Source organism: Aythya ferina (genome assembly GCF_964211825.1).
Source record: "Aythya ferina genome assembly, chromosome: 2".
Lineage (NCBI taxonomy): Eukaryota > Metazoa > Chordata > Aves > Anseriformes > Anatidae > Aythya > Aythya ferina.
In genome coordinates this window covers 67,961,834-67,985,444 of record NC_140297.1, presented here as the reverse complement: position 1 = coordinate 67,985,444, position 23,611 = coordinate 67,961,834, and the positions used below count along the sequence as shown (strand labels likewise).

Sequence of the window (23,611 nt, the reverse complement as noted above, 5' to 3'; positions counted from 1 at the left end):
GGCTTAAGTTGCGCCAGGGGAGTTTTAGGTTAGATGTTAGGAAGAACTTCTTCACTGAAAGGGTTGTGAGGCACTGGAACAGGCTGCCCAGGGAAGTGGTGGAGTCACCATCCCTGGAGGTCTTTAAAAGACGTTTAGATGTAGAGCTTAGGGAAATGGTTTAGTGGGGACTGTTAGCGTTAGGTCAGAGGTTGGACTCGATGACCTTGAGGTCTCTTCCAACCTAGAAAATTCTGTGATTCTGTGATATTAATATGTGGCTTTGGGGCTGGTGCAACCGGCAGAACTTTGGGTTTGTTAATCATGGTAAGGTCTACATGACACTGGGCCTGCTGGCACCAGATGGGAACCACTCAGAGGGGGAAAAGGATTTTTGCTCAGGAGTTAGCAGGGCTGATAGATAGGGCTTTAAACTAGAGTCAGAGGGGGAAAGGGATAAAACCAGGCCCACCGGTGATAAGCTAAGGGATGGTGCGCTAAAATCAGATAGACTTTGTGCCAGTGAGGTCCTTCAGTTGGCTGCACAAGATGCTGCATGCAGTGAGGTGCATTTGAAGTGCTTCTACACAAACACACACAGTATGAAGAATAAATATGAGGAATAAAATGGGTGAGCTAGAAGTCTTGGCCCTGTCCCACAGCTACGATATCATTGGCATAAGCAAAACCTGGTGCGATGAGTCCTGTGGCTGGTGTGCTGCAATAGATGGTTACGGGCTAGTCAGAAGGGAAGACCTATGAGGAGCAGCTGAGGTCACTTGACCTGTTCAGCCTGGAGAAGAGGAGGCTGAGGGGTTACCTCATCATGGTCTACAACTTCCTCGCGAGGGGGAGTGGAGAGGCAAGTGACCTATTCTCTGTAAACACCAGTGATAGGACCCGTGGGAATGGTGTTAAGCTGAGGCAGGGGAAGTTTAGGCTGGACATAAGGAAGAGGTTCTTCACTGAGAGGGTGGTTGCATGCTGGAACAGGCTCTCCAGGGTAGCAGTCACTGCACCAAGTCTGTTGGAGTTTAAGAAGCATTTGAGTGTGCACTTAGTCACATGTTCTGAATTTTTGGGTGGTGCCAGGAGTTGGACTCGATGATCCTTATGGGTCCCTTCCAACTCCGGATATTCTATGATTCTACAATATAGTAAAGAATAGAATGTGTACTTTCAGACATTTTTAGGTTACTTTTCCTATTTCTGGATTTGTAGGGGGAAAGAATACTTCTGCTAGCCAGAACAGTTGAGATCTTTTTGATCATCCATGTTGCCAAGAGTGAAGGTATCCAGTGTTCCTGCCTGCTCTGCAAATGAAAGAAAATGTTTGGTTAAGAACAGAGTTCCCTCACCTGCTGCTACCATACTCTCTAGAAGCAGAGATACATTAGAAACTGTCCAGACTCTGATGGTAGACACAGGAAAGGCGAAAGAGGCAGATATTTATGTGTTCTGGAAGAAGAGGACAGAAAATGCTTCCAGGTTGATTATACTGCAGCTGGGAAGGAAGTTCTTAAAGCTGGCAGATGTGCAAACTGCAAGATTTTGGCTTTCTGTCTCAATTGAGCATGTTTGAGCCAGATTATTATTATTATTACTATTATTATTATTATTATTTTATTTATTTGATTTTTGTTTTTGTTTTTTTTTGTCACACTTCTGGTTTGGCAAATTCCTCATTTCTCAAGATGTCTGAACTGGATGCCATGGGTATTAATGATGGACAGAAGGTGTAGTTGTGCTAAAGAAGTAATAGTCTCTCTCCAATCACAGAGATAAAGACTCTCCAAGAGTCTTTATCTGAAGTAAATTTTCTTTTTTTTTTTTTTTTTTTTTGTTGTCTTCCCTGACATAAATTTTCTGGCAGATATGTCTGGCTAAAGCACAAAACTTTTATGTTTTATTACTTATGGTCTAATGTGGACAAAAAAAGTGTGACTTAGGTGGTGCAAATTCCCTTGCCTCATGGTCTCAGCCTAAATAGTTTCCCACAGAAGTTTGGGTATAGGTATGTTTTCTTGATTCTTTATAGCAGGACAATTTGTCTTCATGTATGATGCTATGTCTACCACCAGGGCAAACATAATAGCCTTTAATCAGGGACGTAACCACAGTCAAATATGAAAATTGTTTTGAGCCACTCCTTGAAACAAAGTGATTTTTTGAAGTCTAGAACTCAAATATGGCCAAAAAAGAAAAACTTAGAGCTGTGTAACTGAACTGAAAAAGTGTAAGGTTGCCCCTGACTACAGTGTTCATTTGCCCTGACTAGTGGGGAACCAAGTGGTCTTTCAAGTTTGAATGTGCCTGTCTGTAGCATAAATCAAATTTATTTTTCTTACCTTCTTCTCAGCAACTCCCTGCTATTAAACACTTTCATGATGTGAACATACTGGCACACAGTGAGCAAATTACTTCTTAGTCTTCATTTTGTTAAACTGAGTAGATTAAGCTTCTTAATCAACAAAGCACTTCTGCAGGCCTCTTCTGCTCCGTTCCATGTTTCCATAGTTTTCTCCAGTGTGGACAATGAACTTGGACAACATAATCTAGTGCTGTGTAGAGGGACAAACCCATATAATATTTTGGTAGTGAAAGAGAGTAAGATAGCAGAATACAGTATTGTATTTCAGTTTATATATTTGAGTCACACTGTTTAGGATAAATGCTCTGCTAAAAAATAAACTATACAAAAATGACATTCACTAGATGGATACGTTCTGCAAAATGAAGTCAAGTGTGAACATACAGTGAAAGATGAGGAACAACAGAAGATATATACATAAAAAACAAGGCGCAGCCAATAGGTTTATACGCAAATTTGATTTTTAATAACCAAATTGGTATTGGTAAGAAGTTTTAGAATGTTCTATAGTGGCCCCTTAAAATTCCAGTGATGCCATTTGGGGTTGTTACTGCCTCCATACTCAAATAAGCAATAATAAAAAATGTTATCTTATTTATGATCTGCGGATTCTAATTCTTAAAGTAAATAGTTTGATACTGTCCTGGTTTCAGTTAGGACAGAGTTAATTTTCCTCCTAGTAGCTGGTAGGGTGCTATGTTTTGGATTAGGGTGAGAAGAGTGCTGATAACACCCCAATGTTTTAATTGTTGCAAAGCAGTGCTTACACCAAGCCAAGGACTTTCAGCTTCTCACTGTCCCGCCAGCAGGCAGGCTGGGGGTGCAGCAAGAGCTGGGAGGGGACAGACTCAGGACAGCTGACCCAAGCTGGCCAAAGGGGTATTCCATCCCGTATGGGGTCATGCTAAACAATATATAGGGGTGGCTAGCCAGGGTGGGGGGGCCAGCTGCTCTGGGATAGTCTGGGCATTGGTCAGCGGGTGGTAAACAATTGCATTGTGTATCACTTGTTTCGTACACATTATTACTAGTAGTACTATCATCATCATCATCATCATCATTATTATTATTATTTTCTTGTCTTAGTGAACTGTCTTTATCTCAACTCACAGGCTTCACTTTTCCATTTCTCTCCCTCATCCCGGAGAGGGAGGGAGGAGGGTGAGCGAACAGCTGTGTGGTGTTTAGCTGCTGGCTGGGTTAAACCACAGCAGATACTTAACATTCTAATCGAAAAAGATAGTGAATTACTGAATTTTTCAAGTAAAAGTGATAGTCTATTTTATTTTATGTATTTATTTATTTGATTTTCTATTTAATTGGATTTGCTGGAAACCTTAGCGGAACAGTATCTAGCTATACCAAGCAGTGAAAAACTTGAGCTAATATGTATTTTCATGTCATCTGATACCACACCTCAGATTATTTTTTCCTCAAAGTGCCACAGTGAAGGAAGAGGTTACTGTTTGTTTCCAGTTATTAACTCTGCCATATTCAGACAAGGCTGTCACTTGAATCAAACTACTTCCTCAGCAGATTTCTGTACTACTCCCACCTACGCACAAATTAAATTAGGCTGTGCTTCCTCTTGTTAATTATACTTCCTCTCCTTTTTAGATGGAGAGGTCTTTTATGCTTATTATCATGTCTGAGTTCCTACCTACCAAAATTTTGTAAAGTTTGTTTTATAATTGTCTCATTTGTAAGTAAAATAGCTGTTGGTATAGGTCACACTATTCCCTGGATGATAGATATCTTCATGGCTTTTCTTGCTATCTGTCACGACCACAAATATTTCATTAGTTAGTGGTTTCTTCTCTCCCAATTACACAGGTACTGTTGCAGCAAATGAGTACTGCAGGAAATCCACACTCTGTTCTCATAATTCAACACTATAATTTCCTCATCTAAATCTCATACTGTTTTAAAAACAGACAAACATATAAAAACAACCCAAAACCACATACCCACAACCACACCCTTCCCCTGGAAGAAGAAAAAAGATAACCACACCACTACCTAGTGTTCTCAAGCCTGCATTTTATTCTTGGGACTAGCCTAAGAGGTCTTTTCATTGTAGGACGATTTACTGCCCAGTGCTGTAACATAGACTGACAGGCTCTCACAGGGAGAGGTTTTGTGGCGGCAAGGCTTAGGGGAAGTTGAAAGCCCACAGAAAGGGTCCTTCAGGCATGCAGAAAAGGCTGTGTGCACCCTTCACTTTGGCACACGCTAGGTGAGCAATGAGAGGGAGAGGCTTTGCAGAATGCGAGGGCTATTCAGTGTCTAAGCTGGATGCAGCCGGCTCAGAAGAGAGCCTTTCGAGGTTTCCTGTTGAACCCAAAATGAGCTACCCTATAGCTGAAAGGTTTCTTTAGATGTGGAATCAGTAGACCTCCGGAAAGGGAGGGGCTATAGTCTGCTGGCTAATTATTTTTTTTTCCCTGGTATACATTAGCATCTCAAATCTAGTTAACAATAATCTGCCTTGAACTTAGAGGTCTCCACTTCCAGCCTGGCTGCAGTGTGTAGCAGTTCTGCCCTTCCTCAGAAGGGTCTTCCTTTCAGTGCTGCAGCACACAAGCCTGGCGTGGATCTCCTTCAGGGATGCAGTCTTACTTGCAAATAAACAGTTGCTCTCCTCTGACACTCTGCAGAAAAAGAGTCTAGTTAAAGTGAAACAAGAGGATGCATTCCTGAGCACACGGTGTTTGAAATTACTTGTGTTCATTAGTGAATGCTCTGTAAAATTGCCTTTTTCCCAATGCAGCTTTTGAATAAGTATTTCCTGTTTCAGTCTCTTCCCCTCCAGCTTAATGAAAAACCTTTAGAGTTGATTCTCTGAAGTCTAAGAAGTGTGTGTGTTTGTTGTGTATGGGATATGTACAGGTCTATGATATGCATCAGTAGGATTTCTGACTTCCAAAGGACTACCTATTTTCGTGAAACCAGTAGGAGTTTATCTTTGGGACAAAATATTCATACCATAGAGCTACTTAAAATTGTCAAGCTAACCCACATGTTTCTACCCATGTTTGTTTCTTACTAGTTGCTCTCTTGCTCCTGAAAGATGCAGGTAATGAAAGCAGACAGAGGAGAGCTACACGGCTGTGCAGGAGAGGAAGGAGCTGCACTGCCTGATGTGAAAAGTACTCAGGCTTAGTGATCTCTACTTTTTTCCCATACAAGTGAGAATTTTAGGAATTAGTAACCACAGTAATTACCTGGGACTTGAAATGGTGTGATGTTAGCTTCTTGAATAGCAATGCCCAGTGCATGGTAGGCAAGGGAGGAAACTTCTACTTTTCTGTTTTTCCATAAAGTGCCAACCATGCAATTGACTTCACATTCTTCTTGCTATACCTGCAGATGCAGAGGGAAACACTGTAGGATTTGTCCTGCAGAAAAGCAAGTTTGCAGCTGTCCTGGTTTCAGTTAGAACAGAATTAATTTTCTTCCAGGTAGCTGGTGGAATGCTGTGTTTCAGGTTGTAAACTCTTGTGTTCCTTCCTTCCTCACATTGACCTATTGCCAAAGACACAGCCAATTCTTAATTACGAGTGAAGAAACAAATCCAAACTGCCTGGGTGATGAGCATAGCTGAGTTGTGTTATGTCTCAAGGAACCTGCACTGTCACCAGACATTTCTCTGTCACAATTATTCTAGCTGGAGTTATTCTAATAGCAGATTGACTGTCTCATTAACTTGTTAATTGGTGCATATTTATATTGAAAGGACATATCAGTGTTGCTTTCTGTGTTTTTCCAATGTTCTTAAGGCTTGAATGAAAAATTTAATGCTTTTTCTATAAGATCTTTGATTAGGTTACACTGACTGTGCTAATTAGTGTGATATATGGAATAATAATTTGTGTCAAGAAGGTGGTTGATATGGAACAATGAAAAACACTGAAAAAAACTGTTGAAATTTGTTGTTTAATGTTATATGATAATCATTAGTGTTGTTTCAAGGGTTAACCAAACGCGGGAAAAGACGCCTTGCCTCACATAAGTTAGTGTCAATCACATTTTTTTTACATTCGGGAACCTTGTGGAGGTCAGAGCATGGGCAGAAGAAGAGGGAGCTTGTTGAAGCAGCCCCTGGGGTCTGGAGGAAATCCAGGAACCCAGAGAGTCCGCGCAGGAACAAAAGGTTACTAGAAGAAGAAGAAGGACCATGAGTCTTCATCGCCATGACTCCCAATGAAAAGAAGGGGGAGATGTGGGAGTGTGGCCATAGGGTCGGCAAGCCCCATGGTTGGTGATAACATCAGACTCTTAAGGATGAGGCCATCAGGAATGTAAAGAGGAGTGATTCAGGAGACTCCACGCCCTCTTGGGTTGCTTGTTCTCCGGCTCTTGGGGCATGGGGGTTGCTGGGTGTTTGCCACCACCAAGAAACACTGTGCAGAAGCCAAAAGGAGGAGTTGGTGAAAATACTAACTATAATATGAAGGGAGGATAGGTCATACATATGTATAGGCATACTCAGGTTTCTTATGAATATGTAGAAGCAATGTTCTATATATTTAGAAAGTTCGACAGTTGCGCATGCGTGTTGGTACAGCGTAGACTCCTTGCGCACCCAGTGCTGCTTACTTGCCTTTTATAATTATTACTAAATTCAGATTGAGTTGTGTCTTCATTTATAACATTAGTAAAGATTTGAAAGCAAATTCACAGTTTATTGCTTGCACTGTTGTCCTCAAGTCACACAATCAACATAGGCAATGATGGTCACACATCTGCATCATGCGGGAGCTGTGTAGCAGTTGATACATTCATGTTTGAACTGTAGTACATTTCCTTTTCATGATTCCCTGACACGCCTTTGCTAACAGCATGAGATGAAATCTATTCCTTCAGTTTCTTGCAGCTGTAGACAGTGTGTTTCCACCTGAGAGGTAATCTTTGTGAAGGTGCAGCTAATGATTTATCTCGGGGCTGTTCATGAATCAAACCTGATCCCCAGACAGCCTGAAATCTAATGGTACTCTGAGAAAGAGCGTAGTCCAGATCTTGGCTGAGGATGGAAAAAGGTAAAAACCTTATTACAACTATCTATATCGCACCAAAATAATGCACACACAATAAAATGAACAAACAAATAAACAAACACTACCCCAAAAAATATCTACCAAAAACCAATGTGTAGAACAATAAGTGAAGACTTTTTTGTAGTGCAATTGCTTAGCTGTACAAAAGTGCCAAATGTATACTAGCATTCACATGCAGAGTAATGTCTCATCTCTGTGTATATCTGATAGTGCTGTTATAAAATCTGAGTCAATTTAGCTTTATAAGATTTATTTATGGGGTCAATTAAAGGCAAGTAAACAGCACTGGGTGCACAGGGAGTCTGGGCTCCTCCAACACACACACGTTACATCAGGCAGCTGTTTTTTATGCTCCTAGGCTAATACATATTCATTACTGCTTCTAGAAAAGGCAGGGTTATTATAATTAGTTCCCGGAATCCGAACCCTCCCACTGGCGCATGTGTATCAGTCTCCGGTGGTCCCTCTGGGGGTCTCTCATGCTGAAGGCTCGTAGTCTTCCTCCCAGGCTTTTTCCTTGTCCTTCTCCTTTGTCCATCTGGGCCGGATATCAGAGACTCATGCAGCGTCCCATGCAAGCTTTGTCTTTTAGTTGTCCTTCAGCTTTCCCCTTCTCCTTAATCTCTTGGCTGGATATCAGAGACTTGCATAGTGCCCCATGCAATAGTCACAATAGTTAGCAGTTATTCTGAACCCCCCCAGATATCAGAGGCTCAGGGTTTACCCTTCAAGCCTTCTATTGACATGAATTGCTGAAACATTCCTTACAGTGCTGTTTCAAGCTTGCCTTTTGCCTAATATTTCAGCCCAAATACTTCTAGAAGCCTTCAAAAAAAAAACCAACACCTTTTTAATGGGTGGTAACCTATGCTGTTAGGGAAGAGGCTGGAAACATCACACACAAGTTAAAACACATTTATTGTTATGACTTGTGGAAAACAGACTCTATAACCTCAGAACAGTTATAAAGCAGGTATGTTTATTTGGCCCTGTGCACACACTGGACACAAGGTTCCAGCTAACTTGCGTACCAATGGTTAGTGGTAGTGTGCTTATATTAGTTGGACAAATACATATTCATTTCATTTCCCTTAAGTCACTTGTATGTTCATCAGGTCTCCGAAGAATCATTAACATAGGTTCTGTCTCTACTTGTATACATAGTGGAATCCTTGGGTGGTCAGTCATCTGGCATACTCTGGTGGTCTTTTGTTGAAGGCCAGAAGTCTTCCTCGCTGCTTATCTTCTGGCCTTTCCTGTCTCTGACAGACTTCAGCAGTCAAGCCAGTTCTTGCTGGTTCCATTATCTGTGCATAGGGTCTTTTGTTACCTTATCTTTCAGTTGTTAATATACAATTGTGGTAGCTAAGACCTAGGAATCACCATCCCTGTGTCAGTTAACACTGTATTCAACAGCCAGTTGAAACCACATAGGGCTAATTGTTGTTACCTTTGCTCTTTCCACTGATTTTTTTATGCGCTAATAACACTAACATTGGTTAGTCTTGTGGCTTTTCTGGTGGAATAAAGTAATTGGAAACTGTGATATCACGTTTCTACTTGTATTCTCACAGTAACTTGGATCAGCTCTTTGAGGAGATGATGTTTTTTGTTCTCTTCCTTTCCTGCCTTTTTCCTCTCGGTAGCACTCAAAGCCAGAGCCAGGAATGTGGAGAAATAGCTTCTACTCAATAAAAAACAAACAAAGCCAACAATGTGATTAGTGTGCAGGATGATTTCCTGTCAGCATGGAGTGAGAAACAACCTTGTTAGCAGAGAGCTCAGGCTTTCAGGCCAAGGGCCTGCTATCTATCCTGGGTGTTGATAGGCGGAAGATGTGGATAAATGTTGTCCTCCAAAAATGAACAAATATCAGCTTCCGTTTATAAATTCCATGTTATAACTCTCAACTAAGACAAGAAAACCTGTCACTGAAACAACGTTCACATTATTTAACTGAAGCATAACAATTTGTAATAATTACCAATGACATACTATCTGTGTCAAAATCAGTAAAGTAAGGTGCTTGATTAGTTAAATCACCATGGTAATACTGCAGAATAATAATTCTTGATCTCCACTGGTGTGGGAGTATAGTCACGGAGGTCGACAAGCCCCATGGTTGGCGCTAACATCGAACTCCTGATGATGAAGCCATGAAGAATGTAAACAAGTTAGAAGGAACAATGAAGGGCTGTTCAGGAAACACCTTGCTGTCTCAAACTGTTTTTTCTCCAACTATTAAGACATGGAAGTTGCTAAATGTTTGCTGTTGCCAGGCAAAGTTGTTAACTAAACTGGTGGGAAAGTACCACTTGTAGAGCTAATAGTATAAGGGAGCCTGTCCTCAGTAAAGTGGTTGTTGAAGTTATTGATCCTTAAAGAAATCCTGTTGTCTGGATGGTCATTACACCACACATTGGGTATAAATATCACTAGTGTTATAAATGAAGTCTCAACTCAATCTGAATTTTGTAATATTTATAAAACAAATATTTATAAAAGGTATAAAAGGCAAGTAAACAGCGCTGGGTGTGCAGGGAGTCTACGCTCCTCCAACACGCACACACAAACATCAAACATTCTAAATATACAGAACATTGCTTTACATACTAAACCCAAGTCTGCCTATACATACGTACAATCAGGAAAGGTAACAAACAATCCTTTAAGTTCCATGACGTACTAAAATCGAGTACACATATACATATGCACATTCAGAAAAGGTAACAAGCAATCCTTTAAGTTCCATGACTTAACAGTCTCCATTTTCCATTCCTTTTCTTGATTACATACAAGTCTCCATTTTCCATTCCTTTTGAACAATATGTCTCACTTTAAGTTGTCAGGCAACTCGGTCTTCTGGCCTTATGTATCCCGGTCTTCCCGGATTGAAGAAAAGCATATCCATCTCCTTTTCAAGGCCAATAGGCCTGGGTCAAAAGGCACCTCCAGGTCACCAGGGGAAGTAACAGCAAAGGCCTTTGATAGCAGTAGCGGTGGGGGGGGGGGGTCATGGCACAGCAGTCAGATCAGTAAAGGAGCTCGCAGCTCCCTCACTGTCTGGAAAACCACACACTTGTGATTGTGGCCCCACAGGGCTCTTTAAGGCCTCAGAGATTGCTTTCCAGGTGCCGAGCAATCCCACTGCAACCTTGTCATTTTTAGTTGCAGAGTCCCACACCTTGACCTCAGTTTGGTCCCATATTTCAGGCTCATAAACTGTCCAATTGTTAATAAGGCGAATAAGCTGTAAGGTTACCAGGACAGTCTTTGTTCCTAAGGACGTATGATTCCCCATAATGCACAGCTGCTTACCAGCGAGAGGCAGTTGTGTGCGCAGGTCCGCTTCTCTCAGCTTGAGCTTCTCTCCAGCTCAGGTGCACCTGTTTCCAGCAACTTTCTGTAGGAGCTTCTTTGAGTAGTTTGCTGAGTTTGGCCAAATCCATCTTCATGAGGCAATCAATGTGCCTGTTCCCATCCCGGTCTCTGTTTTGCTAGCCTGTTCCTTTTCATTCCTTCTTTCTGCTTCTTTATTGATGACATAGATTTGTTATAAATGAAGTCTCAACTCACTCTGAATTTAGTAACATAAAAGAATATTTATAAAAGGCAAGTAAACAGCGCTGGGTGTGCAGGGAGTCTATGCTCTACCAACACGCACACCCAACCATCGAACTTTCCAAATATATAAAGGACATTGCTGTTACATATTTACAAGAAACCTGAGTACGCCTATACATATGTATATCCTATCCCCACTTCATATTATAATTCTCTTTGTGATGGTCGTTGTGGGTGAAACGCTCACGGTTTCCCCATCACCATTAGCAACCTTTTGTTCCAGACTGTGGAAGCAGCTTCGACTGTCTCCCTCTTCTTCTGCACATGCTCTGCCCATGACAAGGTTCCCAAAAGCAACAAAATGTGATTGCTTTTCCCGCATTTTGTTAACCCTTGAAACCACACTAATAATATTATTATTGTATAACATTAAACGATAAATGTTAACAGTTCTAACCAGCAACCCCCCCAGCAACTTCTGTGCCTTAACAGAGGGGAACAAGAAACCCCAGACGGCAGGGCGTCGCCTCAATCACCCTTCTTTATTTCCTCTAAACTCTTTACATTCCTAATGACCTCATCGTTAAGAGTCTGATGTTATCACCAACCACGAGGCTTTCCGACCCCCATTGCCACATTCCCAATTCTCCCCCTTCTTTATTAATATCAACCATTTTTCTGACACGAATTACCACTCCATATATAACAACTTCATCACATTGTGTTGCCTTTTTTTTATCTTGAGGGCAGGTTCCCATCTTATATCCTTCTCTGCACAGCAGTTCTTTTCAAAACAACTTTTCATTGGTCAAACAACTTCGAATGTAACAACAACAGCAAACACTCAGAAACTTCCATGCCTTAATGGCTGGAGAACAAGCAACCCCAGACTGCATGGAGTCTCCTGAATCACCCTTCTTTGTTCCCTCTAAACTCTTTTATATTCCTGATGGCCTCATCGTTAAGAGTCTAATGTTATCATCAACTACGGGGCTTTCCAACCCCCATGGCCACACTCCCACATCTCCCCCTTCTTTATTAATATCAACCATTTTCTCAACACAAATTACCACTCCATATATAACACTAGGGAGCCTTACTGCAGTCAGTGAAGCCTGTAATTGTCATCTAGTGAAGTATTGCTCCTATCTTCAAAGGAGCTGGCATGATCTTGTCAAGATCAGATGTCTTAAATTATGTTACAGTCTTAAAAAAAAAAAAATATGATAACAAGATAAAAAACTGTAAAAAACATCTAAAAATATGCTAGCATTATAAAAACACTCACTCAACATTTGTTTAACCACAAACTGAAAATAGCCTTCAGAGTGATACATTAGCTATTCTGCCGTGTACTAAAGACAGTGTTCTTACTGCCTTTGGCAAGCAAGGCGATTAAGAATAGTAGTATATTTTGGAGCAATATGACAGTATCTTCAAATCTTGGTAGCGAACATCCTCCTACTAAACATGGAAAAATCAAAAACAGTACATGTATTTTTTAAAAAAAGTTAAATTTTGTAAGGTGTTTGCGTACTAGGTGTGTATTTTCATCAGCTTGTTTCAATTGTAAAATAAGTTTTAATTTTCCTTTGGTTTAGAAAAAAAAAAAAATATCTAGGCATTTACTATGTCAGCAGGTCTTTCATTCCTGGCATAACAAAACATTTTTTTCCTTCTCAGACCCTCACTTTGACATGGGAACTGACAATACTATCTTCCATTGTCTAAAATTGCATGTGCATGTTAGTCAGTGATCATGAAACACTACTTATACTGTAGGACGACTCAGAAGAAGCCCATTTGTGCAACTTTCAATAGGAGGCTCAAATGCTTTTCCTAAAATTTGATGTGGGGAAAAACAACAACAACAACAACAACAACAAACAGATCTGTGATTCTGTGATTTACTGTTGAGAACCTGCATATTAAGTATTACTTGTTCTTTGCATTTGTGGGGAGGGTACCTATGAAATAAGCATATCAGAGTATATTATGCAATAATGGTAGCTATAAATCAGATCATGTTAGGTAAGTAATGGTTGGAAGCACCTGGCAATGTGTTGAGAACCAGTTTGTCATGTATCAAACATGTAGCAGTAATTTGTACTACAGACTACTATTGCACTACAGATTTCTTCACTGATACGAAAGTTTTTTGACAGGTGAAGTTCTACCGTTTCCAAAGCAACCAAAGCTGGTTATACCTCCATTTTATGCAGGCATGAGCCTTCAGTGGAGTTATTGCTGGTTCAGATAGTTGAGACAATCTTATTGAAGCCTGAGGTTGTTGGTAAATGTTAACATAGCAACACGTGTATTGGTAGTGAAACCAGTATTGCTACTAGCAATGCATACCATAAATGCTTATTTGATCTAAACAAGAGATAGTTAGGATAAATATTATGGGTATCTGGGAGATTATTGCTAGGTGAATGACTAGTTTGGAAATTAAGGTAAATACCATTGAAATCTAATGGAATCAGTAAAGTATCTAAGTAACTGAAAAAGGTAAATAGAGGTAAGTAAAGGGGCCAATCAGATTAATAAAGGGGCTGTGATTATAGAAGATGGAATAGACATTTATCCAATGAATATGAAGATAACTGTTGATTACGAGTATATTATGGAAATGTATGTTTCTGAATTGTATAAACGTTTGTTGTGTGAGCAAATCGAACAAAGTTAGATTTGGGCAGACATGCCCCTTACTTCCGGTGCCAAATAAAAGCACCTTCATATAATCACTTCGTGGTTATGTGCCTTTGCGAACACTAACAAGGTTTTCACATTCAGTACATGAGAGATTTGATTCATCTCATACTTGCCCCTTCCTTCCGAGTAGCGCAGTCATTTATAGTTTTGAAAAGTGCTGTAAATTATGTAACAGAAGAATTCTATTCTGAGGGAATTTTGCACATATTTACTCACAAGAATAATCCCAGAGAAGTGCTGGGCTGCTTAATCACAGTGGAGAGAAAGTGAAAAAACATTGCTTCCTGTTTCCTCCAGAATGCCATGTGTGAGAAATCATAGTGGCAGAAAAATAACTGCAACAAAATGTTACAATATTTTTGTCAGACATACTGCATTTGTACTGTGTTTATTCTTACTTTAAAATTACATGTATGTAAAACACCTGTGTGAGACAACATTATTTACTGTTTAACATAAGGAATTTGGTAAAGTATATATTTTTTTCTTTTATCTTGCATCTCAAGGCACAAAGAGATCAGAAGGACTAGGGACAGAATGCATGTTCCTTAATTTCTAGTTTCCTAATAATCTATTGTGAGACAGTTATGTTTTACATATGTTATTTGGATTTTGACTTTTCAAAATATTCCACTGCAGGAATATGCAGTGGGAGTTTTGTTTTGGTATTCTGGAAATTTTAAATTTACAGATAATTTTGGAGTTTATTGGTAAAAGTTGGTGACTTTTGATAAGGCATTTCTGATAATATCTAAATTTACTTTTCCCCCCCTACTGACTTAAAATTCATGTTTCTTCTAGTGTAACCCTGATGCTTTGCCCAGTCAAACAAGGATGAGGTATGAACTTGTATTAAATGAGTGACATGCACCAAGAGGACGAGACCTCTCCGTGGCTAGAATCATTGTTGGTACTCAGGTGGGTGTAACATACACTTTATTTTGTATGTGCCTGCATATGCTGACCCCAAATTACATTCTGCTCTGCGTGACTAACCTTTGAAAATGATAGATAATTTAGGAAAGAAGCAGGGGAGGGTGAAGGAGGACAATCCTTCAATTGACATAAACCTGCATTAGCCCATTTGTCGTAACTCGTTGATTTCACTACCATGACATCAATTTATCTAGTTGAGCATCTAAGCTGTTTATATAGAGATTACACTGTTTTTAGCAAAGCTGTGATGATTTATGCCTACTTACAAGCTGCCCTCTACAATGTATGCCTTACTGTACTATACACACAAGAACCTGTTTGAAAGAGTTAGAGCTGCTGCTGTACACCTGATGTGTGTCTAAGTAATTGCAGAAAAGTGAGAAACAGCAGGAAAGCCACAACCCAATGTCTCAGTACATAACCTCTTCTCTCTGTCCATAAATATTTTCTCAGCTACATCTCAGACAGCACACCTCTACCTTAACTCAGCCCTCTTTTCCACAAAACTTCTGTTAGATTTTCTCCTTTCCTTGTAATCAATAATAGTCATGGATGATTAGAATAATTGTGTCAGCCCAATGTGAAGAACGGAGTTAAAAGTGTTGCATTGAGATTGTGACTGGATTTTATAGGTGTGGAGGGCTGACGAGATCTCATTCAGCCATGGATCACTCAGCACAACCCTGTCTTTCTTCTCTGCTTCCCTCTACTGTTAAATGCAGTCTGAGTGTGCCTGCTGTCAGTTTCCTAACTAAACTGTTGTATACCTGGAACTAGATAGTCATTAAATGTAAGTGTGTTGATCCTTCACCAGCATTCACGTCTTGGACAGAGCTTGATTTCAGTTCTCTATGAAGTGGCAGTTCATAATGTCCACTGTTTAAGCATTCTGTTCATGATAACTAGACATACAGCTTCCTGTGGCAGAAGTAGTGCAAATAACAGGCCTTGTGCAGTTGTGCTGTACCCTTGGCACTAAGTGTCTTAAAGGAGGAATGTTTAACCTGGGAGCCACCTGTAAGGGTTATGATACATTTTATCTGTATGCTATTCTACTGTTTGGAAAAGCAAAAAGAAACCATGTGGCTATTGAATTACTGATGCCTTACAGAGGGTCTAGGATTACTGAATATATTCACTTGTATCTGACTTTTTAGACATAATATAGATTTGTGGTCAGCAATTATGCTTTCCAAGTATAAGTAATGATGCCAAGCAAATGATATGTATCATGTTCTGTCAAAACTGGTTTCCTCTCTTTGAGTATTTTTTCCATGTAAATGGTAATTGTTTGTCTGGAAGTACGGCATTGCATCTTACTTCTATTCAACTGTTTCTTCAAGAACAATTGGTAATAAGCTATTTTAATTATTTTACAGCAAGATTATGAAAATTCTTGCTATACTTAAAATATACAAAATTTCTTATACTTTCCCTTGTACTTCAGAAGTTAACTGGAATGTTTCTGTGTTGCAAAATAAATTAAATAAATAAATACATTAAATTCAGATTGTTCATAGATTGAATGTTACACTTTTCTTCTCAGAATAAGCCTCATGCTGACACTGTATGCATAACCATATCATATCTGACTTACCAAAGAGTAAGGGTTTATATTAAGTTAGAGACAGTGGGTTGGACAGAAGATACAAGTAAAATCTGAAGTCACTGATGATTCCTTTGTGACTTTCAGATCTAAGTGAAATTCTCCATCAGAATGAGAAACTTGGTTCAACTGCTTGTAGTGGGTTTACGTGGCAAGGTTTTGGTAGCAGGGGACCATAGGGGTGGTTTCTGTGAGAAAAATCTAGAAGCTGCCCCATGTTTGGGAAGGGCCCCATTGTTTTCCAGATCTGAGCCAATAAGCGATGTTGTTTTGCGCCTCTGTGAGAGCATATTTAAGACAGGGAAAAAAACGCTGCAGCACACAGCAGCTGGGAGAGTGAAGGGAGTGAGGAACAGCCTTGCAGGTGCCAAGGTCAGTGTAGAAGGAGGGGGAGAGGTGCTCCAGGCGCCAGAGCAGAAGTCCCCTGCGGCCTGTGGTGAGGACCATGGTGAAGCAGGATGTCCCCCTGCAGCCCATGGAGTACCACGGTGGAGCAGGGTTCCATGCTGCAGCCCATGGAGGAGACCATGGTGGAGCAGGTGGCCCTACACTGACGGAGGCTGCCGCCTGTGGAAGACCCCTGCCGGAGCAGATTCCGGGCCGGACCTGTAGCCCGTGGAGAGGAGACCACGCAGGAGCAGGTGACCTGGCAGGAGCTGCTGCCCGTAGGGGAGCCAGGTTGGAGCAGTTTTCTCCTGAGGGATGGACCCCGTGGTACGGACCCATATCTGGAGCAGTTCTGGAAGAGCTGCTGCCTGTGGGAAGCCCACGCTGGATCAGTTCATCAAGGACTGCATCGCGTGGATGGGACCCCACAGCACAGGGGACGAGAGTGACCGAGAAGGAGCGGCAGAGAAGAAGTGCTGTAGACTGACCACAACCCCCATTCCCCCGTTCCCCTGCGCCGCTCGGGGGGAGGAGGTGGAAGAGGGTGGATGGGGGGGAAGGTGCTTTTGGTTTGCTTTTTCCTTTGTTTTCTCACTTCTCTAGCTTGTTAGTAATGAGCAATAAATCTTACTATCTTCTTATGCTGAGTCTGTTTTGCCCGTTACAATAATTATTGCGTGATTTTCTCGTCCTTATCTCAACCCTTGAGCCCTTTTCACATATTTTCTCCCCATTCTTCTTTGAGGAGGGGGAGTGAGAGAACGGCTGTGGTGGAGCTCGGTTGCCCACTCGAGCGGAACCACGACAACTTGGTGTTTGACTGCTCAAATACAGAAGTTATTCCCTACTGCTCATGAAAATGCAGGCAGAGTCATTTTCACCAGGTCTCTCAGCAGTGCATATAGACAAAGTTAAGTGGACATTCTTCAGATAACCCTCTTCCTTGTGGTATAAGAGGGAGGAACAACTCTCCTAAAAAGTTTTAAGAATCAAAGCTTGAGATATGAACTGAACTTCTTACTTTCCATAAGGTCCCTATTATGCTGCTTTCTAGAGGCTGTATTTATGACCCTCTATTGCGGTCTCTGATGGATTTATGTGCATCATCTGTTGAAACATACATGTATATAAGTCTTCCTCATCAAACAGCCTCAGCAACAAATGCTCTCATTGGTTAGAACATATCCATCTTGTTGAAGAGGGAATGGGCTTATCAGTGTTCAAAAATAGCTGAAGATGAGCTTCCATGGGGTACGGTCACCCTCCAGGTCAAGATGGAGTGGTGAGCATTTCTTTCGGCCAGTTATGAATTTTATCAACTTTCAGTGATAAAAGGCTGTCAGAGAGCTAGATGCAGATGATTTATTTTTAAAAAGTTTAGATTTTTTTTTTTAATTCCATAACTGTTGTATTATCTCCCACAGTGAAATATAATCAGCATACATTTACTTATTTCATTAAATCAGTACAAGTAGAGGTGCTTGGTAAAAGCAGGGTATTATGGTCAGAGTATACACCCTCACCTTGGTATAATGCAATTACTTACAGAAAGCCAACTGCAAAAAATATTTAAAAAATTAACCCTTAGAATGTTGTTTATTCATTTCTACTTGAATCTGTAAAAGCGCTCTTTTATATCACAATCCTAAAGGAATTACTTTGGGTGAAATAGCCAGTTGTTGCTGGAAGGACAAGCACTCACAATGTATTGTCAGAGCACTGCCAGTTCTAGTGATGGGAATAATGCTTACTGATTTTTATTTTGTTCACTTCTGTCGAACACTTCAACCAAGAGACTGTGCTGTGTTCCATTTCATGTCATGAATTACCTAAAAATTTACTAAATTTCAATCATTTTTCGGTCCTTGTGAAGAAGATGGAGTAGGACAGATGCTGCCCAAGACATGACTAGAATACAATAGGGATTGCATAACTGTAACTGAAGATTTCTAAGAACTATACTACCACTGAGAAATATCAAAATGAAAGAACACACATGACTTTCTGAAAGGGACCTCAAAAAAATTATATAAGTAAGACAGGTGTCCAACTCCTGACAATTCTCTAATTGTTAAACAAAACAATCCATTCAGAGATTGGATCAATGTAGGGTTTCTAATAGAAAAATACATGTGAGGAGAATTATATCCGTCTGGATGTTCTTCCCCCTGCAAAGGTGTTTTATTTAACTAGATAAATGTATTGGGCCTAAGGGAGGTATGACTGAGTTCCTTCTGATGGTTAGGTTTCCTTTGCTTTGAAAATGTACTATTTAAGGGGAGAGGAGAAAAATATTTTAATATTTATGTGTATGTAACATATATATGATATGCATTTTATAAGTATGTATCTACTTATACAAAGATAGATAAAAGTATTTCACAAAATGAAAAACAGCATGCAAAGATCAACAGAGTTCAGTTATTCTCATGCTTGAGCAGCCTGTCCTGTTCTGAAGTCCATAATGTCATAATGTTTGTCTTGACATTTAGGTAAGCATATCTGTTCTGGGTGGTAAGAGGATAGACTTCTTAAGTGAACTAATAAATTTAACCTCTTCCCCCATTTTTTCCTTCCTTTTTTTCTTTTTTTTTTTTTTTTTTTTTTTTTAGTAGCAGATTTCTCTGTTTCTTTTCTTTTGCTGTCAGCAGAAGGAATGCTCCATCCCTTCGGCTTTGGCATCTGTTGGCAAGATGCAGCTATGCCACCTGCTTCTTCCTGCCTAAATGATGTGGCTAGGGTTTATTTAATGGGTAGGAGCATGCCAGAGCTCACCATGTTCACTTTGTGAATATAATGTCAGCAATCTGAATCTGCACTCCCAGTCCCCCCACAGAAACAGCTCAGCTTGTTACCATTTCTAGCACATCTTCATCTGTTGCTTGATTCACTGCAGCTATAAAGCGGCAATATCCTTCTATTTCTGGGAGGCATAAAAAGAGGCATCGTTATTTTAAGTCACCAGAATTTATTAAGTCACCAGAATTTTAAGTCACCAGAATTTACTCACATCAGCATTATGCCATGTTTTTCCCTTTCCCCATTTATCTCTGTGTCAAAGCAAAATGCTTTCCAGTGTAGGAAGAGCCACTGGAGCAAAGCAGTGTGCTGCAGCACTGACTTTCAGTAACTATAAGCAAGGAGTTTCTTAGCTCACTTTATGAATTCTTTCATGAGCAGTGGAATTATGGAAGTAGCATCCTACAGACTATCCCAAAGCTCACTGTCTTAGGTGTCAGTCAAGAAGGCAGAAGTTCAGAATGAAGGTTTCCTATGGTTAAAATACACATGAGGGTTCCCTAAGGATTCTCTGCTGACTAATGAGGTGCACTCTCACAATCCAATAATTTCCTTGAGAGCAGCACTGAAATAGTCCTATTTCAATCTGCCTGTTTGTTTTCATGAAAGACAGAAAGATAGAAATATTCAATATGGTTGAGATCTCCTTCTGAGTCGAAATTGCTTGAATTTTGTCAAGATTCAGAAGTCAATAGGCAAAGCAGAGATGGGTGAACTAAACAGTCAAGATCCTGGTGAGGGAGTTTGTTTAAAAAAAAAATCCAGAAAAAACTTTATTTTTGTTTGAGTGTTTTCCTTATCCAGGAGTTAACAGCTTTAATTTGTGCTTGTACCACTTCATATCACAGGATGTGTGATGGTGTGTGGAATCTATCACAGAATCACAGAATTCTAGGTTGGAAGAGACCTCAAGACCATCGAGTCCAATAACAGTCCTCCACTAAACCATATCCCTAAGCTCTACATCTAAACGTCTTTTGAAGACTTCCAGGGATGGTGACTCCACCACTTCCCTGGGCAGCCCGTTCCAGTATCTAACAACCCTTTCAGTAAAGCAGTTCTTCCTAACATCCAACCTAAAACTCCCCTGGCACAACTTTAGCCCATTCCCCTCGTCCTGTCACCAGGCACGTGGGAGAACAGACCAACACCCACCTCGCTACAGCCTCCCTTGAGGTACCTATAGAGAGCGATAAGGTCGCCCCTGAGCCTCCTCTTCTCCAGGCTGAACAAGCCCAGCTCCCTCAGCCGCTCCTCATAGGACTTGTTCTCCAGGCCCCTCACCAGCTTCATCGACCTTCTCTGGACTCGCTCAAGCACCTCAATGTCGTTCTTGTAGCGAGGGGCCCAAAACTGAACACAGTACTCGAGGTGCGGCCTCACCAGAGCCAAGTACAGGGGGACAATCACTTCCCTAGCCCTGCTGGCCACACTGCTTCTTATACAAGCCAGGATGCAGTTGGCCTTCTTGGCCACCTGAGCACACTGCTGGCTCATAGTCAGCCGACTATCCACCAATACTCCCAGGTCCTTCTCTGCCAGGCAGCTTTCCAACCACTCATCTCCCAGCCTGTAGCTCTGCTTGGGGTTATTGCGCCCCAGGTGCAGGACCCAGCACTTGGCATTGTTGAACTTCATAGAGTTGGCGTCAGCCCATCAGTCCAGCCTATCCAGATCCTCCTGCAGAGCCTTCCTACCCTCGAGCAGATCAACACACGCACCTAACTTGGTGCAATCTGCGAACTTACTGAGGGTGCACTCAATGCCCTCATCTAGATCATCAATGAAGATATTAAAGAGGACCGGCCCCAGCTAAAAACCCTGGGGAACACCATTAGTGACTGGCCTCCAACTGGATTTGACTCCATTCACCACAACTCTTTGGGCCCGGCTATCCAGCCAGTTTCTAACCCAGGAAGTGTACGCCAGTCCAAGCCATGAGCAGCCAGTTTCTTGAGGGGAATGCTGTGGGAAAAGGTGTCAAAAGCCTTGCTGAAGTCAAGGCAGACTACATCCATAGCCTTTCCCTCACCTACCAAGCACGTCACTTTGTCATAGAAGGAGGTCAGGTTCGTCAAGCAGGACCTGCCTTTCATAAACCCATGCTGACTGGGCCTGATCGCCTGTTTGTCCTATGAGGGTAGCTGGGAACTGGTGGCAATGCTTATAAGGAAGATCTTCATTACTTAAACACAGCAAAAGTGTTTTTTAAAGAAGGCTTTAATAATTAAAGATGATATAGAGATCAGAACTTGCCAAAACTTTTTGCCCAATTATATGATTGGAAACTATGACCCAAAGTGGGAGGGGGGGGGAAGAAAAAGTAAGGGGAATTCCAAAAGAAATGTGAGTTTTTAGCACACAAACAAAATGTTTTCATTGTATTAGCTGAAATTGACTCACGGAAAGCTGACTCCACAATCAGTAAGATTGTAAAGTAGGTATGTTTATTGAGCGCTGGGCAGCACAGGGGATTGTCCCACCAAAGTCGTGCGCCCCTAACACGGCAACTTGCTTTGGTTATATGCAGTAAAAATTTGCATATGCATGATGTTTCCCACTATGCCTATACATATTTATAACCTGTCTCCACTTAGTATTAAAATTAGCTCCAAGAAGTTATTTCCATAAACTACTCCCGTCTGCGCTTGCCTTCTGGTGGTGGGTGCTAAGGATCATGAGGATGAAGTAAGATGTCTTCATCAGGGTTGAACTTTTCACCTCATCTCCTTGCACATGCTCTCTGAGGCCTTGGTCACAATCTGGGCCATAAGGCTGGTTTGGTCCGGTTCTCCGGATCTGAGGGGCCGCTGTTATCTCGAGGCCTTGCATGTTTGACGTCCCTTTTTAAGAACAGTCCTCCTTATCTCTGAGCCCTTGGTCACAGTCCGAACCATATGGTTGGTTTGATCTGCTTCTTGGGATCCCAGGGGCTCCTGTTATCTGGAGGCCTAATCGCAGCACAGGTACATCGCAAATGTAGCACATATTAAGCAACGAGTGTTGCCTACATATTCATTTTTAATCAATCACTCTCTAATTTCTAATCCCATGTTTCAAAATCATATGGTTTAAATGAAATACATAAATTGGTTCTTACACAAACTTGTCAGTTAAATCTCTCTTGCTTCAGTACACTTCAGTGTCACTGAATTAGCATTTTGCAATGAGAAAGTATTTTAATGGAAAATGTTGGCCAGTTTTGGTCTTTATAATACTTTCAATCAGGGTAAGAGGCTATTGTTTTTTGAGAAAAGTAGTCCAAACTTCCTTTCGTGAGCAAGTCTTGCTTTAAGCTGGCAATTCTATTGTGAAGGAAGTTGGTGAATCTCTCCATCTTAAATGAATTGAGGCAGGTATGCTCAAAATGCTTTCATATTCTTGTTCTAGAAAAACCTTTCTTTCTTTCCACTTTCTGTTGTTTCCACAGGAAAAATAATGTTTTTCTTCGTATACAGAGAGGGCTGTCCTACTTCATTGTTATGAAATACTAAAGCTGCCTGCTTTATTTTGAACTTGTTGTTTCAATTTGCTTTATTCCACTTACTAATTAGTCTCCCTTCTGTATACTGAGAACTGTGGGCTGAGGAGTTGTTTTGATTTCCATCTAGCATAAATGAAATTTTCTTGAAAATAAAATTAAATGTTAAATGAAGGGCAAAAGGTGGGCAGTCATTTCAAATAGTTAATAACACTAATTGCAATCCATGGTTCAATTAATGTTTTGTTAGGAAAAAAATAAATCAAAAAAAAACTGACCTACAGGGAACAGCAGGTACTCATTAGAAGTGTTAAGCTGAACATTAATAATACCTTTGTGTGTTTGGAAACTGTTATAAATTCGCTCAGTCCCAAAGTAGGATTAAATAAAAAAATAGGATTTATTAAAAGAATAGGTTTAGGACCTATCACCCACCCACGAATCCCTGAATTCTATAGGAACCACTTCTATAGAATCACTCCCTTCACCGGCCAAGCCCCCCCACAGGAGATTGGAACTGGTGAGAAAACAAAAAGACCTCCATGCTGACTTTAGAAGTCTCAGTTACACTCTCACACACACAAACACTGGCAACCGCACCTTTACCCAACCGAACGGCATACTGTGGTGGTTTTACCGTGCTGGGCAGCTAAACCCCACAACCGCTCTCTCACTCCCTCTCCTTTAGATAAGGAGGGGGAGAAGTAAAGCAAAGA

At 40.9% G+C, this 23,611-nt stretch overlaps 1 long non-coding RNA gene across 1 annotated transcript in view; it reads right to left on the bottom strand.

The window, feature by feature from the left end:
• Positions 1-252: 252 nt before the first annotated feature.
• Positions 253-23,611, bottom strand: part of LOC311432993 — a 41,554-nt gene continuing 18,195 nt past the window's right edge. Inside the window, exons 4-6 of the long non-coding RNA XR_014690472.1 lie at positions 5,575-5,713; positions 2,328-2,540; positions 253-1,292 (exon numbers count right to left, since the gene is read on the bottom strand). This is a non-coding gene — a long non-coding RNA (uncharacterized lncRNA). The remainder of the gene's footprint in view (positions 1,293-2,327; positions 2,541-5,574; positions 5,714-23,611) is intronic.